Here is a 15,023-nt window from a genome sequence, read left to right on the forward strand (position 1 = left end):
AAGATCCTTACACTTGTCTACAAATCCCTTCATCCCCTGGCATTTCCCTGAACCTCTGACCTGTTTACTACCCATTCCACCACCCACTGCCTCCACTCGTCTGGTTCTGGCTTCCTGCTTGTTCCTTGTGCTCTCTACTCCACCATTGGCAGCTGCGCTTTCAGCCATCATGCCACAAAACTTTGAAACTCTCCCTCAATCTCTCCACCTTGCCCCCTCCTTCCCCATTTTCAGATCACGCCTAAAGGACTTCCTATTCGACCGTGGCTATCTCGTCCACAAAAATTAATTTTACAGTGTACTCTGTAAAGCATTTTGAGACGTCTCCAAGATGTAATAAGGCGCTATATCTAATACTGACTGTCCAGTGCCTTGGGATGTCCTCCTGAAGTCAAAGGCGCTATACAAATGTAATATTGTTGATGTTGTTGTAAAATAAACCCAGCTAAAATCGGTTTAGTCTAAGGAATTCTAAATGATAAATAATTTAATTTCCCATTTAATATTTGATTGCATTCACAATTTAAATTTTAGCAGCCATTTGAAAAAATCCTCAACAGATTATTAAGACATTAGGATCTAAGGGATTTCATATGAAGTAATACATTTAGAATTTCCATGGATCTGCAGGAACACGACTCCAGAAGTAGATGGTGTCAGCAGGAAATTTCTGCAGATCAGTTTGATATATTTCCAGTTATCAAAACCTCCAATTGAAGTTCTTAAGGAGTCCTGGTAAAAAAAANTACACTCAAAACATTAGGCATTTGCATCAAAAATCAGAATACTTCACAGTATAACATACAATCTAATGCTGAATCCAATTTTACCTCAGTTTCTTGCCAACTTAAAGGCCAAACCTAATATCTCTTGTTTCATTGTACATATAATATTCTACAGCAGACAAAGTTGCCACCCTCAATTTGTATGGAAATGGAATTTTATGAATCTGTTTACACATGAACAACACATGCGGGAGATCTATAGCTATGAACAGATGAAATTGCTGTATCCTGAATTACACTATATTTAATATAGTTATATTTACTTGTACGGATAATATAATAGTTCACATTTATGTAGTGCCTTTCACATTAAGAGAACATCTCAAAATGTGTCATGGGGCAGGATGGGATATTTGAGCTGGGGATGTCAAGACTTTGCCAACATACATGATAATTCTGGTGCTTTTATTGAACAAAGCGCTGGGGTAGAGCTTTTAAATTGCCTGGAATGCAGCAATTTAAATGTATTAGGAAGGGGATGATAATATTTGAGTAGCAGCAGTATTTCCCTTCAACCTGTGGCAATTTTCATGACCATAAAGTACAATACAAAATTACATTTGTAAAGCGCCTTTCACGTCAGAAGGACATCCCAAGGTGCTGAACAGTCAGGGATTAGGACCCAGGGTGGAGGGCAGAGAGGGTAGGAAGGTCGCCAAAGGCACGGTTAAAGAGTAGGGTCTTGAAGCATGTCTTGAAGGAGGCAAGGGAGGGAGCGAGGTGAAGGGAATGTGGGATGGAGTTCCAGAGGGTGGGTGCAGAGAGATTGAAGGCCCAAACAACGATGGTGGGGCAGGCCTGGCGGGGGACATGGAGCAGGTTGGAGCCTGCTGAGCAGAGGAAGCGGACAGGTTGTTAAGGGGTTAGCGGATCAGAGAGGTAGGAGGGGGCAAGGCCATGGAGGGCCTTGAAGGTGAGGACGAGAATTTTGAACTCGATCCTCTGAGGTATGGGGAGCCAGCTGAGCCAAGCGAGGGTGAGTTTGATGGGGTATGGAGCCTGGTGCAGGAGAGGACACGAGCTGCAGAGTTCTGGATGATCCGGCATCCCCACAGCAGTAAAATATCAATATAATTATAAAGCTGTAATTTATATGATATCCTTCGGTTAACCTCAGCCTCTACACTCAATGCCCAATTAATAGAATCAATAGCATTCCTCAATCACCTGTACACAATAGCTTTAAGAGAAAAATGTAATCTAAAATAGATAAAGCTGTCCAGGCAGAACTTCAGGAAAGCTTTGCACGCACTGCACTGCTGTGGAACCCTGCCTGATCTTCAGCTCCAAGTATGCAATAAAATGGTCAAAATGGATGGTAAGAAGGCCAGCTCTCTAGTCAACCCTCAGCATCTGTAACCTGGAGATTCAACTGAGTGTGCTTACTTGAAACTGTTTCCTAACCCACTGACTTCTAGAATACAATCACTTAACAATGACCATTAATCTACTGCCCAAAATTGGAGACTGCTTTTGCTATGTGATATTTTTTAAAATTTGATTCATGCTTAAAATTCTGCTGCTGAATAACATTAAGCATTTTTCATGTTGTCATTGTTAAAAAATAAACATTGCCTATTATGTTGGTAGAGATTACAATGAGTAAACCATTTATCTTCCAGTGGGATACAAAATTGAATCCATATTTTAATGAACCAAACACTGCTAGACTACTCCGTGAAACTGTTTATTGTAATGAAGTACAACACAAGTTTTGAAGACATAATAGAGATTCTTTTATGGTGCCATATCATGTTGAAACATCTCAAAACACTTGAAATGTGATTACTGTCAAGTCCAGTTACTATTTGTGTAGATAAACCTGACACCAACAAAGTACGACTATGAGCTATGAAGTGAATGATCAATTGATCAGGAGCACTCTTGGCCAAGACATCAGGAAAAACTTCCTTCTCTGTTGAAATCAAATCTTAGGATTCATAACATTCAGCTGAACAGGGAGATAAAACCTTATGATAATTGTTTCTGAGATACCCCATGCAATAGATAACCAAAGCAATTGTCCAAGTAATTTAGAGAATTTAAAACACACCATATAAAGCTACATATTCCTGACTCTGGGATGCTAGCCGCGTGAAGGGCATTATACAAATCAAAGTTGTTTTTGAATTTTTTAAATTAGCGCTGGAGAAATTTGTGGTATCCCTATATCTTTGTTTAATTATCACTATTTCTTTATTAGGAAAGGTTCATCAAAAGATGAAAACTGCGAAGCAGATCTGCCATTGATAGATTTGAAAGTTTACAAGCCACTTCCCTGAATTTGCCACACTAATTTGGTTTCAAATCTCTCTTCAAAATTGGTTGTTCCTCTCTAAGTTCAGTACAGCAGTCAAGAGCCCTGGCTATATTGAAAGCTTTGGCTGTGGGAAGTTTCCAAAAATCATTTCTTCATGGGAAAAACACACTTTTTTCTTTCTGGATTGTTACATTTGAAACCATTTTAGTTAGAGCTATCATATGGTGAAGTGTTTGATCAATTTGAGCTAAACAGCAGCAAATTCTTGAGAATTTTGACTGCAGTAACCTTCAAAACTAACCAGTTTAATAATTTGCTGACATTTATAATAATAATCCTTGCATTTGTTATAACATCTTATCGCTTATCATTGAGATATCTCAAAGCGTTTCACAAGATATACAATACAAATTACATTTGTACAGCACCTTTCACATCAATAGGACATCCCAAGGCCCGGGGCAGTCAGGGATTTAATAATAATCTTTGCATTTTTGATATATAGAGCCTTATTCATGTCTTTGAGTCTTCTCAAAGCTCTTCACAGAATAGATTGTAAAATGAATTAAGTGTATTTTGTGGATGAAACGCAGTAGCTGAATGTGCAAAGTAGTGTCCCACAAACAGTTTGGATTGAGTGCCCAATTTTTTTAAGGAATCATTAACCCCAGAAAAACGATCTGCCAATTGACTGACAAGACTGACAACTTGCATCTGTATAACACCTTTCAGACAGAATGAACATCTTAAAGTTCTTATAATAGTGAGCATTATTCAGGGAGAAGAGAGAATTCAGGATATTGACCTAAGGAGATTGCATAAATGGAGAGAGTGAGGTAGGATTATGAAGGGATTTGAAGGACTGGACAAGGATCTTAAAGTTATCTAATGGGAGCTAGGGAATTCTGGCAAAGATGGGAGTGCTGGGTATGCAGATCTTGGTGCACGATTTGTATGAGTTAGAGCTTGTGGAGTGTAGGGCTAGGGAGGTTGGTGAGGAAAACATTGGAGAATGGCAAAGATGATAAAGGCCTACATGAAAATTTCGGCAAGAAGGTTAAGGTAAGGATAATAGGCAATATTCCAAAAATATTTAAAAAAAGCCTTAACTCAGCTGGGGTTCAAGCAGGACACACTGTCTTATTAACCAGCAATCAAGGAGACTGATGGATGTATTGTTTTAGCATTTAGTTGAGGGAATTTAAAGATTATCTGTGACTTGAGGTCTGACAGAAGGTCAGTCAGGCATTTTTTTTCTCTCATCAGCCAGAAGTCTGACATGTGGAAACACATGCCATGCCTAAAAGTAACCAAAGCAGACTGAGAGTTCCATTATGTAGCTAGTATATATATGTGGAACTCCGTCTGGTTTGAATATACATAGCATGGTGATTGGTTTCCGCAAGTGTCATATCCATAGCTGACCAAAACAAAACAGACAGCCATTCAGAACAGTCCTGGAATCTAGAGTGGTACAATTGGTTGTTATCAACATTTAGTTGGAAGCTGACTCCGTTCTATTGCAGCTGATATCCTTCCTGGATTTTTTTTTAATATACTCAACTACATCTTGCTCCCGGTTGTTCAGTTCATCAGTCATTTTATTCCTTATGGGACACTGCATAAGACTCAGTTGCTTAGTTTATGTGTCAGAAGTAGTACAGCTCAGTGAAATCTAATGATATCTGTGTCTCCAAAATGCATCAAACAAAAAACAAACTTTGGCAGCAACTTACAGTTTCAATAGTTTGAAAGTGATAATCTCCAGCTACTGCAATGCACCACAGTCACATCAGATCGAACCCAACTGGAACTAATACTCACAGAGGAACAAAAGACTTTAGCACTATTCCATCAATCAAGTCATATTTTCATTTGAAAGCTTTGTTTCAATGAATACCTCAATGAAGGTTTCCCAGCAGGTATGATGCTGACTTACCCAATCAGTAGGGAATGCTCCATCACATTGCCCGCCTCAGTCCATATCTCACAATCAATGCAGCCAAAACCCTCTTCCATGCCTTCGTCACTTCCAGGCTGGACTATTCCAATGCCCTCCTCCCTGGTCTCCCCAGCTCCACCATACACAAAATCACTTAATATAGCAACAATTATATTCCAACAATACAACAATTAATTCAAAACTCTGCTGCCAGGATACTCAACCGCATGAAAATCCGTACTCCCATCATACCAGTCCTTGCCAGGCTTCACTGGCTCCCAATTACCGAACGGATCCATTACAGGATACTCTCACTCGTTTTCAAATTCCTTCATGCCTTCGCACCTCCCTACCTTTCTGACCCTTTTCGAGTAGATTGGGAGTGGATATGATGTGGAGTCCTGTAGCTCAGTGGTTAGAGCACTCGCTTTGCAAGTGAGAGACCTGAGTTCAATTCCAGGCAGGGCGAAACCTTGGGTAAGTTTCCTTACTCCACACGCCTAATAATAATCCCGCCAAAAAAATAAAAATAATAAATTGGTCATTTTCAATCTACGACTGTTTGTGGGACATTGCTGTGCGCAATTGGCTGCCGCGTTCGCCCACAAATATATAGTCAATTCACTTTACAGTGTGTTATGTGAAGCGCTTTGGGACATCCTCCTGACGTGAAAAGCGCTATATCAAATGCAAGGATTATTATTAGTATTATTATAGAGATCGCTAGGATTCTGAATAGGCATGATAATGTAAAAGGGGAAAAAATATTTCCTTAGCTTTAGTTTAGAGATCAATGACAAAGATGCATGGCCTATTAGCAAGTAGAAGGAATGTCTTCAGAGTTGTTAGGGTTTGGAATTTATTGCTACCAGTGCCTATTGAGGCGGAATCAATGGTATAATTTAAGACTGAATTGGACCAATGCATAGGAAGTAAAAGCATTTATGGGGAAAGAGCTGGAAAGTGGGATTAATCCAATGAGGGAATGATATAGTGATACATGTAGAAGTGACCAAATGACCTGAGTAAATGAAAACAGGATGATGGGGTTGACTCAGGAGAAAGAGTAATGGATATGTGCATATTGTCACATTCTCTCCCACAGTAGCTCACAGTCATTTACAGCTAAAGATTTTACACTTTTTCTATCAGCCCAGGCAGCATTTTATAGCTGTTTGTGCACAGTTGGACTACCGCATTTATTTACTAATGCAGTTACTCCACTTCACAGTGATATACGTAAAGCACTTTGAGACACCATTCAGACGTAAAAGTCACTATACCAAATGGAAGAATTGTTATATTATTACCATAATGAAGCTTACAGTTATCTTTCTGGCCTGCTTGCTATATGTTAAGCAGGCCACATTAGCTGCATTTGGGTTTAAATTACAAAATTTATAGGTTCATGCCTCATATGAGATGTTTGAGGTTAATACTTTTATAGGCATTATATGAAACATTCTTTAATACATCATGTTCTTGCTAATTTCTGTCTTGTTAACTTCTTTCACTGCAACTTGGATTCTGTCACAATGGTTGAGCCTGAAAGGTCAGCATTGGAGTTAAATGATTCTGATCATCGAATGCATAGGAGCTTACCCCTCTCCACCTCCTTGGCTCTCACCCCCAACGTAGCCTAAGTCAGGACTGTTAGCACCTTGGGATGTCCTCTCTGTTTGAAAGGCACTATACAAATGTAAAATTGTACTGTTTTGTTTGATTCAGATCCAACCACTGCGACAGAGATAGGAAGGTTAGTGACACCCATGGACCAGTCAATTAAATTAGCATATCGACTGGCTATATTTTTCAGCACTACAGGTCTGAAATTTCATTTGGTCTTAGCCTTTAAGACTGTTTTCATTCCATGAATTTTTTTCTTTCTCTCTTATTTATCTGGTATAGTTGGCTGTACAACTCCGAAGCATTACTTTTAATTTTGCTTGAAGAAAGGACAGAATATATCCATTCAGCTCATGTATGCTTTAGAAATATAAGTAACTGTCTGTAGAGGCAACTATCTAATGTAAAATAATGATTGAATATTTGAGGGTGTACATATTAAGTGTCTTGCATTGGTGAGTTTTGAAAAGTCCTGCTCTGATGGAAGAAGAATAGAAATGTTAAATTATATTTGTTTTAATGGCGGCTTGTGTAATAATCTCATTTTCTCTCACAATTTACATGCTCCATCTGAAGCCAAGTAAATTAAACTATGAGCCTTCTACAATACTCTAAATTAAAAGAAACCTTGAATTGCAAGCTGACTGCCTAATTCCATAACATTTCCTAACAATTAAAAGAGCAAATCCAGATAATGGGTCACGCTGTGAAGCTTTTAGCAGATGTTATCAGGGACAGAGGTACACAAGAAGTACATCAGTTGCACCATCTGAGCTTTTAGGAACAGTTCACAGCATTGAGAAGGGAGTGATGTTTTAACAGAGCATGAAAAGAAATGCACAGAATGTAAAATATATTTTGAATTAGCACAAAATAGCTCATTTTAAATTTGAGTAAGAAAGTTTCTCTATTACAAATTTACTAAAGAGACTGTCAAAACTTCCACTTTCAAAAACTGCAGAGTTCTCTTGAGGAAAATGATTAATGCTTTATCTGCACCTTTATTCAAATATTAGAATCGATCTTCATCCATCTATGGAATTCACTTGTGGAAACTGCTATGCATTGCAGCCTTCTCAAAAGCTGGCATTTATGGATAGCTCCTTACTCAATTGTTTGTACTGTACATTCTGCAGAACGCACAGGGATTTAATTGGTGTCTGAGCAAATGTTTCCCTGAAATGAATGGTCCTATTATCAGGGAGTCTATTAATTGGTATATACTATGTTTGGTGAAACAGAAAACTTCTTTGATTACATTCACTCTGTTTGCACTGGCTCTGGTCTTTCACAGTCTGTTCTCTTTGAACAACACTGTTGGATCACAAAGGAAGATTAAGCCATTGAAACACTGAAGTAAATGTGAAAGTTAAAAATAGTAGATAAAACTTTTAAACGGAGTGATTTACATATATCCAATATATGGTAAGTATGTAATTTTTTTCTTGCATATGTTTCAGGCACAAAGTAACTTTTAAAAGAAGGATGTGATACACTTATTGAATTTTTAAGAACAAATGCACTTAATTAAAACTCTGTGCTTTCAGCTCTGCAATCTGAGTGTAAATCCATTCTTTACTGCTGGGATGAAAGGCTCTGTGTATTGGCTCCGTGAGAACGTTGTGGGTTTGTGCATTCTCAAGCCAGTTCTAAGTGGGCAGCATCTCATAGTGCAGCACTTGTGATCCTCTGGCATTAATTAGCTCCCTCGATTCCCTTCTCCATCATCTTTGCATCAAGTTTTTTTTAGATTGATGCTCTTCAGCTACAGCTCACGGTCAACATGATTGGGGTTCTCCTGCTTGGCTACTGTCAACACCTTCTCACTTTAGACACTAATCTGCGGGGATGTGCATCTCACTTTACTGGAGCTAGTGTGGAACTTTGTGTTTTGTTTGAACTCCAACCATCCTTCAAAAACAACATCCAGGCTCTCACCAACTTGGCTTTTTTCTCATCTTAGCAGCTTTATCCATTTCTGCCACTAACTGTTCCATCAGGTGGCTGAGACTCTCATTCAGGCTTCCATCATGTCCAGGTGAGATTATTCGAACATTACTTGTTGGATTGCCCATCTCCTCGCTATATAAGCAGCGGATTATCCAGCACCTTGTGACCTTTCCCAGACCAGGCTCTGCAAGCCCATCACCCTTGTCCTCACTCTACTACACTATCTCCCCATCCCCCAGCTGATCAAATTCACAATCTTCATCCACACTTTCTGCAAAGCCTTGACCCACCCAACCCCTGGAACCTCTTTTGACACTACTGCTCCAGCTGCTCCCTATCCTCAGCAAACAATAGCCTGCTTTACGTCCTCCATCTGGTAAGTCCCACCAATGCCAGGCATGTTTTCAACCATTCTGCTACTTCTGTCTGAAATTTTATCTCAGAAACCCTCCATCATGCTCCCTTCCTTTCCAACTTCAGAACCCACCTGAAAATGTGTAATTTCAACAATGTTTCAGCTAATTTATTCCACCTCCTCAGCTCCCTCCAATCCAAGCGTGGGCTCCAGGTCAGCTGTGTAAAGCACTTTGAGACATTCTCCTGATGTGAAAGGCTCTATATAAATGTAAATTGCTGTTGTATTCACTGTAGCTTTATATGTGCCTGTTCCCAGCCAGTACCCTGTATATACAATCCACAACTAAGACAGCTTTCTCTAGTTTTGCTGTATTATGAGGTCGGGAGTGGGGGGGAGGGTTATAACACATTTCAAGGGAAATGCATAAAATAGAAGCCTTGCTTTGAAGTGTTAAAATGAACTAAAGGTTTGTTCTCTCCTGGAAAGCTGTGTGCAACACATTGTCATTCTGGGAACGAGAAATGTGAAATAAAATGCCAGAAGACTGACAATAAACAGCAGTTTGTAATGGCAGGTGTAAACTGCAGTTTAGACATCAAGCAAGTGTTTGTTTTTCATTCTCTGAAGGCAAACTTGCTCTGTGAGCAAAGAGAAGGGAGGCTTTAAGAAACAGTTTGATAGAACATTCAGTAAAGTGGCACTGAGACATAATAAAAAATTCTAGAAGCTCTGGATTTGCGGATAAATGATTAACAATTGTCGGCTGCCAAACAAAGCAGTAACAACAAATTCCTGAACAAAATAATTACTGGAACCAGTCCAGACTAGAAAGGTTAGAAGACAAAACTGTAGGTTAATTAGACCAAGGAAAGCTTTAATTTTGTATTTGATTGATATATTTACTGACTGTTCAGGATAATGAAGCTAAGAATTTAACTGTGTTGTGGACTGCAATTGCTTTCCTTAGTGAACAACGAGCTGCAAAATAATTGATGGCAATATTGTTATGGAGGAACTGAGTTTCTTGCTGCCATAATGGTTGCTATGATATGAGCTTCATAAGCATTCAGCTATTACGGATGAAGAATGCTAAGCTAATTACTGAGACTGAGCTAAGCCACTGTATAACGGAGAGATGGATGTAACCCGTTCTTTGAACTCAACATTTATTTTCAGCCGGTCTCCTTATGGTAGGTAATCATACATCCCTGATTCCCGGGGACATCCCCTGATGCAGTATTCTGTCCCTGGCTAAATTTATCCTGTATTGAGTTTAGCAACAAACTGAGCCAAACAATACAATTCTAAACCAGATACAGTCATCAGAGAAATACAGCCATTAATCCAACAAGCTTCTCCAGTATCCCAGCATCAGGAATTTTGGTGAGTTAATTTTTTTATATATGTGTCCCTGGATATGGTTTACCAAATATGGTCACCCTATGTTTATGGTGGTGGAGGTGAAAAAGTATAAAATAGGTGAAGGAATAACTTTGAAAAATGGTCAAAACTCTAGCATTCCTCCTGAGCAGAGGAACAAGAATTCCTTATAAAATTATCTGTAGGCGCCACACAGACATGTCAGATTTTCCAAAGCTTATTTGGTAAAAATGACACTTTCTTCTGATCGTCCTTGAAGGTGACTTCTTTCACCGTCTGTGTTAATACTTTTTACTTCACAGAAGAACGTTCTTGTGGAAGAGTTGGATTCAGTTATAATTCATGAAATACCTATCATTCTCTTCCGAAGTCTGTCTCACACCAGATAAATAATAATAATCCTTATTTCTTGCATTTGATATAACGCTTTTCACATCTTCTAGATGTCTCAAAGCGCTTCACAGAATATACTGTAAAGTGAATTGACTGTATAATTGTGGGTGAAACGCGGCAGCCAATTGCGTACAGCAGTGTCCCACAAACAATCGTGGATTGAAGTGACCAATATATTATTGTTTTTTTTCTTGAGGGATTATTATTAGGTGTGTGGAATAAGGAAACTTGCCCAAGGTTTTGCCCTGCTGGGAATCAAACCCAGGTCTCTCGCTTGACAGGCGAGTGCTCTAACCACTGAGCTCCATAGAGCAACAGATCCCTGCATATGAGGAAACATTTGATATTTGATATTCTTATTCATGTCTTAGATACATATGTTCATTTACCTTAAATGATATCTACAAATATATTGGAGAACATTAATATGTTACCAATTTCCTTTTGAGGGGATACATTCATTCACCTCAGCCCCATCCACAGCCAACCCCACATCACCTCTCCCTCATGACCCACCCATCATCCATCCCTCCTTAAACTCCTTTGACGCTATCTCTCCATCCTCCCTCACCATGACAGATGGCAAACTCAAACCCACCACCTGTTCCCTCGATCCCATCCCCTCCTCTCTCCTCATCTCCCAGCTCCACCTTCTGCCCCCCCCCTCCTGTCCGATGTCATCAACCGCTCCTTGTCCACCGGTTCAGTTCCCACCCCTCTAAAAACAGCCGTCATTAACCCCAGCCTGAAAAAACCTTCACTGGATCCATCCCTCCTCTCCAGCTACCGCCCCATCTCTAACCTCCCATTCCTCTCCAGAGTCCTGGAACAAGTCATCGCGTCCCAGCTCCGCTCCTTTCTCTCTCGCCATTCTCTCTTTGAACCCCTCCAATCCGGCTTCCACGCTGCCCACAACATGGAAACAGCCCTGGTCAAAGTCACTAATGACATTCTGAACAACTGTGATCAGGGCTCCCTCTGCCTCCTTGTCCTCCTCAACCTCTCTGCCGCCTTCAAGACTGTTGACCACTCCATCCTCGTACACCGCCTCTCCACTTTACTCAATCTTCATGGATCTGCCCTTGCCTGGTTCGATTCCTACCTCTCTCACCATCTCCACTACATTGCATCTAACGGTTTCTCCTCCAGCCTCGCACTGTCATGTCTGGCATCCCCCTCTGCTCTGTCCTTGGCTCTCTCCTCCTTAATATCTACATGCTCCCCCTTGGTGACATCATCCGCAGCCATGGGGTCAACTTCCTCATGTATGCGGATGACACCCAACTCTATCTTTCTGCCTCCATCCTCAACTCCAGAACCACTGCTGTCCTGACAGACTGCCTGTCAAACATCAAGTCCTGGATGAGGGCAAATTTCCTACAGTTGAATGTGAACAAGACTGAGGCTCTCCTGATTGGCTCCCACCAGCACCTCAGCATCTCAGGCTCTGGCAACATCAACCTCCATGGTTGCTCACTACAACTCACCAGCCAGTCAGGAACCTAGATGTCTTGTTCGACTCTCAACTGTCTTTACTCCCCCACATTCAAGCCATGACCCTCTCTGCCTTCCCTCACCTCAGTAACATTGCCCGACTCTGCCACTACTTCACCCCTCAGGCCGCTGAAACTCTTTTTCATGCCGTTATCACCTCCAGGCTTGAACTATGCAAATGCCCTGCTTGTCGGCTTTCCCAACTCCTCCCTCCACCGGCTGCAGATAATCCAGAACACTGCAGCCCATGTCCTCTCCCGTACCAAACTCCGTGAGCCCATCTCCCCCACTTTTGCCCAACTCCATTGGCTGCCTATCCTTTAGAGGATCCAGTTCAAGATCCTGGTCCTCACATACCAAGCCCTCCATGGCGTCGCCCCACCCTACCTCTGTGACCTCCTAGCCCCCTACCAACCTGCCGCTCCCTCCGCTCAGCCGCTCTGGCCTGCTCCACTTCCCCCCCAACCCCAGCTCAAATCTGAAATGTTGTTGTTGTAGTTTGCAGACTCTGCTTTTTCAAGGCCAAGATTAGGAGCTTAAAGATCATAAAACTAACACCATAGGCTGCCAGGAAGTCAACAGTGACAATTGTATTAGACTTGAAAAGACTGAAACTAAATATTGATCAAAAACAGAGTGAATAATAGCAACCTGTTCCTTTAGAAGAAAATCAATTATTCTGTACTTTTAAGCTGGGCTCTCAATTTTGCCTGTTGCAAACATGTCATTCCTCCTCCCCTCCCTTGTTTTGTCATTTGAACCTGTCTTTCCACAATGCTCTGAGATGCTATTTTATATGGAGTGCTCTACATAACAACAACAACTACAACAAGATTACATTTGTATAGCGCCTTTCACGTCGGGAAGATGTCCCAAGGCACTGGACAGTTTGCAGCATTTCAGACACAAGCTGGGTTTGGGGGGTTAAGGGAGGGGAGGGGAAGGTGGGTGGCCAATGGCATGGTCGCAGAGGAGGGTCTTGAGGCGAGACTTGAAGGAGGCAAAGGAGGGGGCGAGGCGGAGTGACTGGGGGATGGAATTCCAGAGATTGGGGGCAGAGTGGCTGAAGGCTCTCCCGCCAATGGTGGGGCGGGTTGGTCGGGGGACGTGGAGCAGGCCAGAGCTGGCTGAGCGGAGGGAACGGGCTGGTTGGTAGGGGGTTAGGAGGTCGCAGAGGTAGGGTGATGAGGCCATGCAGAGCTTTGTATGCGAGTACCAGGATCTTGAACTGGATCCTGTGAAGGATAGGGAGCCAATGGTGTCGGGCGAGAGTGGGTGAGATGGGGTCAATGACCCCATCACTTCCACCCCCGCCCGACTTCACTGGTGATAGGTTTCTACTTGCCAGACACCCAATTGACAAAAAGGCATCTCCTCATCACATAGTTGAGATGTCTCAAAGCATTTTGCAGTATTTTACAATGAAGGGATAGTGAGTGTGTATCTGTAGGCAAATGCAGCAGCCAATTTGTGCATAGCAATGTCCCACAAACAGCCATGAAGTGAATGACCAAATCATTACTTTAATATATTGTTTTCCATAAAGATTGCACGCTCTAAATATGTGAGAAGAAAGGACAGCTCACTGTGATTAAAAGATCCATCCAGATCTAATAAACTGGTGGAACGGACTTGATGGACTGAATGACCTCCTTCTATTTTTGTTTCCTATGTTGCTAAAAGTGCAATATATGATGTGATAATTATTAAGTAAGGGGCAAGATCACCAAGTGAGCAGGGCCATGAGGTTAATAATAATCAGAATCAGAATGAAAATCCTTGCATTTGATATAGTAACATCTCATTGGAAGGATATTCTCAAAGTGTTTTACAGAATTTATTGTGAGATGGAGTGACTGCTTATTTGTAGGGAAATGCAGCAGCACAATAGCACATAGCAATGTCCCACAAACAGCAATGAAACAAATGACCAATTTTATTTTGGGGGATCGATGGCCTGGAACACCAGGAGAAGCTCTCTTCTCTTTATAAATAGTGCCATGGGATCTTTAACCTCCACTTGAACAGGTGGATGGAAACTTGCTTTAACATCTTATCTGCAGGACAGCAGCTCTGACAATGCAATAAACCCTCAGTGCTGCATTGGAATGTCTCCGTAGACAATTGAGTTCAAGTCCCAATTTGAGAAATGAACCCACAACCTTCTGACTCAGAGATAACAGTAGTACCATTGAGCCAAGCTGACACACTTATTTAAGTTGAGGGTAAGCATCACATCACACACCCTATTTTATGTGCTTTTCTTTCATACATTCAATTGATTATTGAAATAATAAGACCAGCTACTGGAGAAATTCTGATTTGTTTGGAAGCAGGATTGTTTGTTTTTCACTGATTTTGCCCCTTCCTCTCCTCCCATTGTGAAGATATTTAACCCTTTTCCTTCTGCTGGGTTATGGTTCCACTGAAGGCAGTCACCATCTAGTATATCAACAACAACAACTTGCATTTATATAATGCATGAGGGTAGCGTCCTGGAGCACTTCAGACTGTTGGAGTCTGATGCCAAGCCAGGGGGAGAGTGAAGTGGGTGATGACTGTAAGCAAGATCAAAAAGAAGGTCTTTAGGTGGCATTTGAAAGTAGGGAAGGAGAGGGCAAGGCAGAGGGATTGAGGGAGGGACTTCCATAGTATCGAGGCAGAGTGGCTGAAGGCACAGCCACCGAATGGGAAGCTGATGGGATGAGGGACTAACAGGAGGCCGGAGCCAGCTGAACAGAGGCAGTGGATGGTAGAGTGGGAGGTAAGCAGATCGGAGAGATAGGGAGGTGAGAACCCATGAAGGGATTTGAAAATGAGAGGATCTTGAAATCA

General features: G+C 41.5%; 1 non-coding gene across 1 annotated transcript; it reads right to left on the reverse strand.

Annotated features, from left to right (window-relative positions):
- Positions 1–10,934: 10,934 nt before the first annotated feature.
- Positions 10,935–11,008, reverse strand: trnad-guc. Its single transcript has one exon. It is a non-coding gene; the product is annotated as a tRNA-Asp (tRNA).
- Positions 11,009–15,023: the final 4,015 nt, after the last annotated feature.

Source organism: Callorhinchus milii, unplaced genomic scaffold, assembly GCF_018977255.1.
Source record: "Callorhinchus milii isolate IMCB2004 unplaced genomic scaffold, IMCB_Cmil_1.0 Scaffold4, whole genome shotgun sequence".
In the NCBI taxonomy this organism is placed as follows: domain Eukaryota; kingdom Metazoa; phylum Chordata; class Chondrichthyes; order Chimaeriformes; family Callorhinchidae; genus Callorhinchus; species Callorhinchus milii.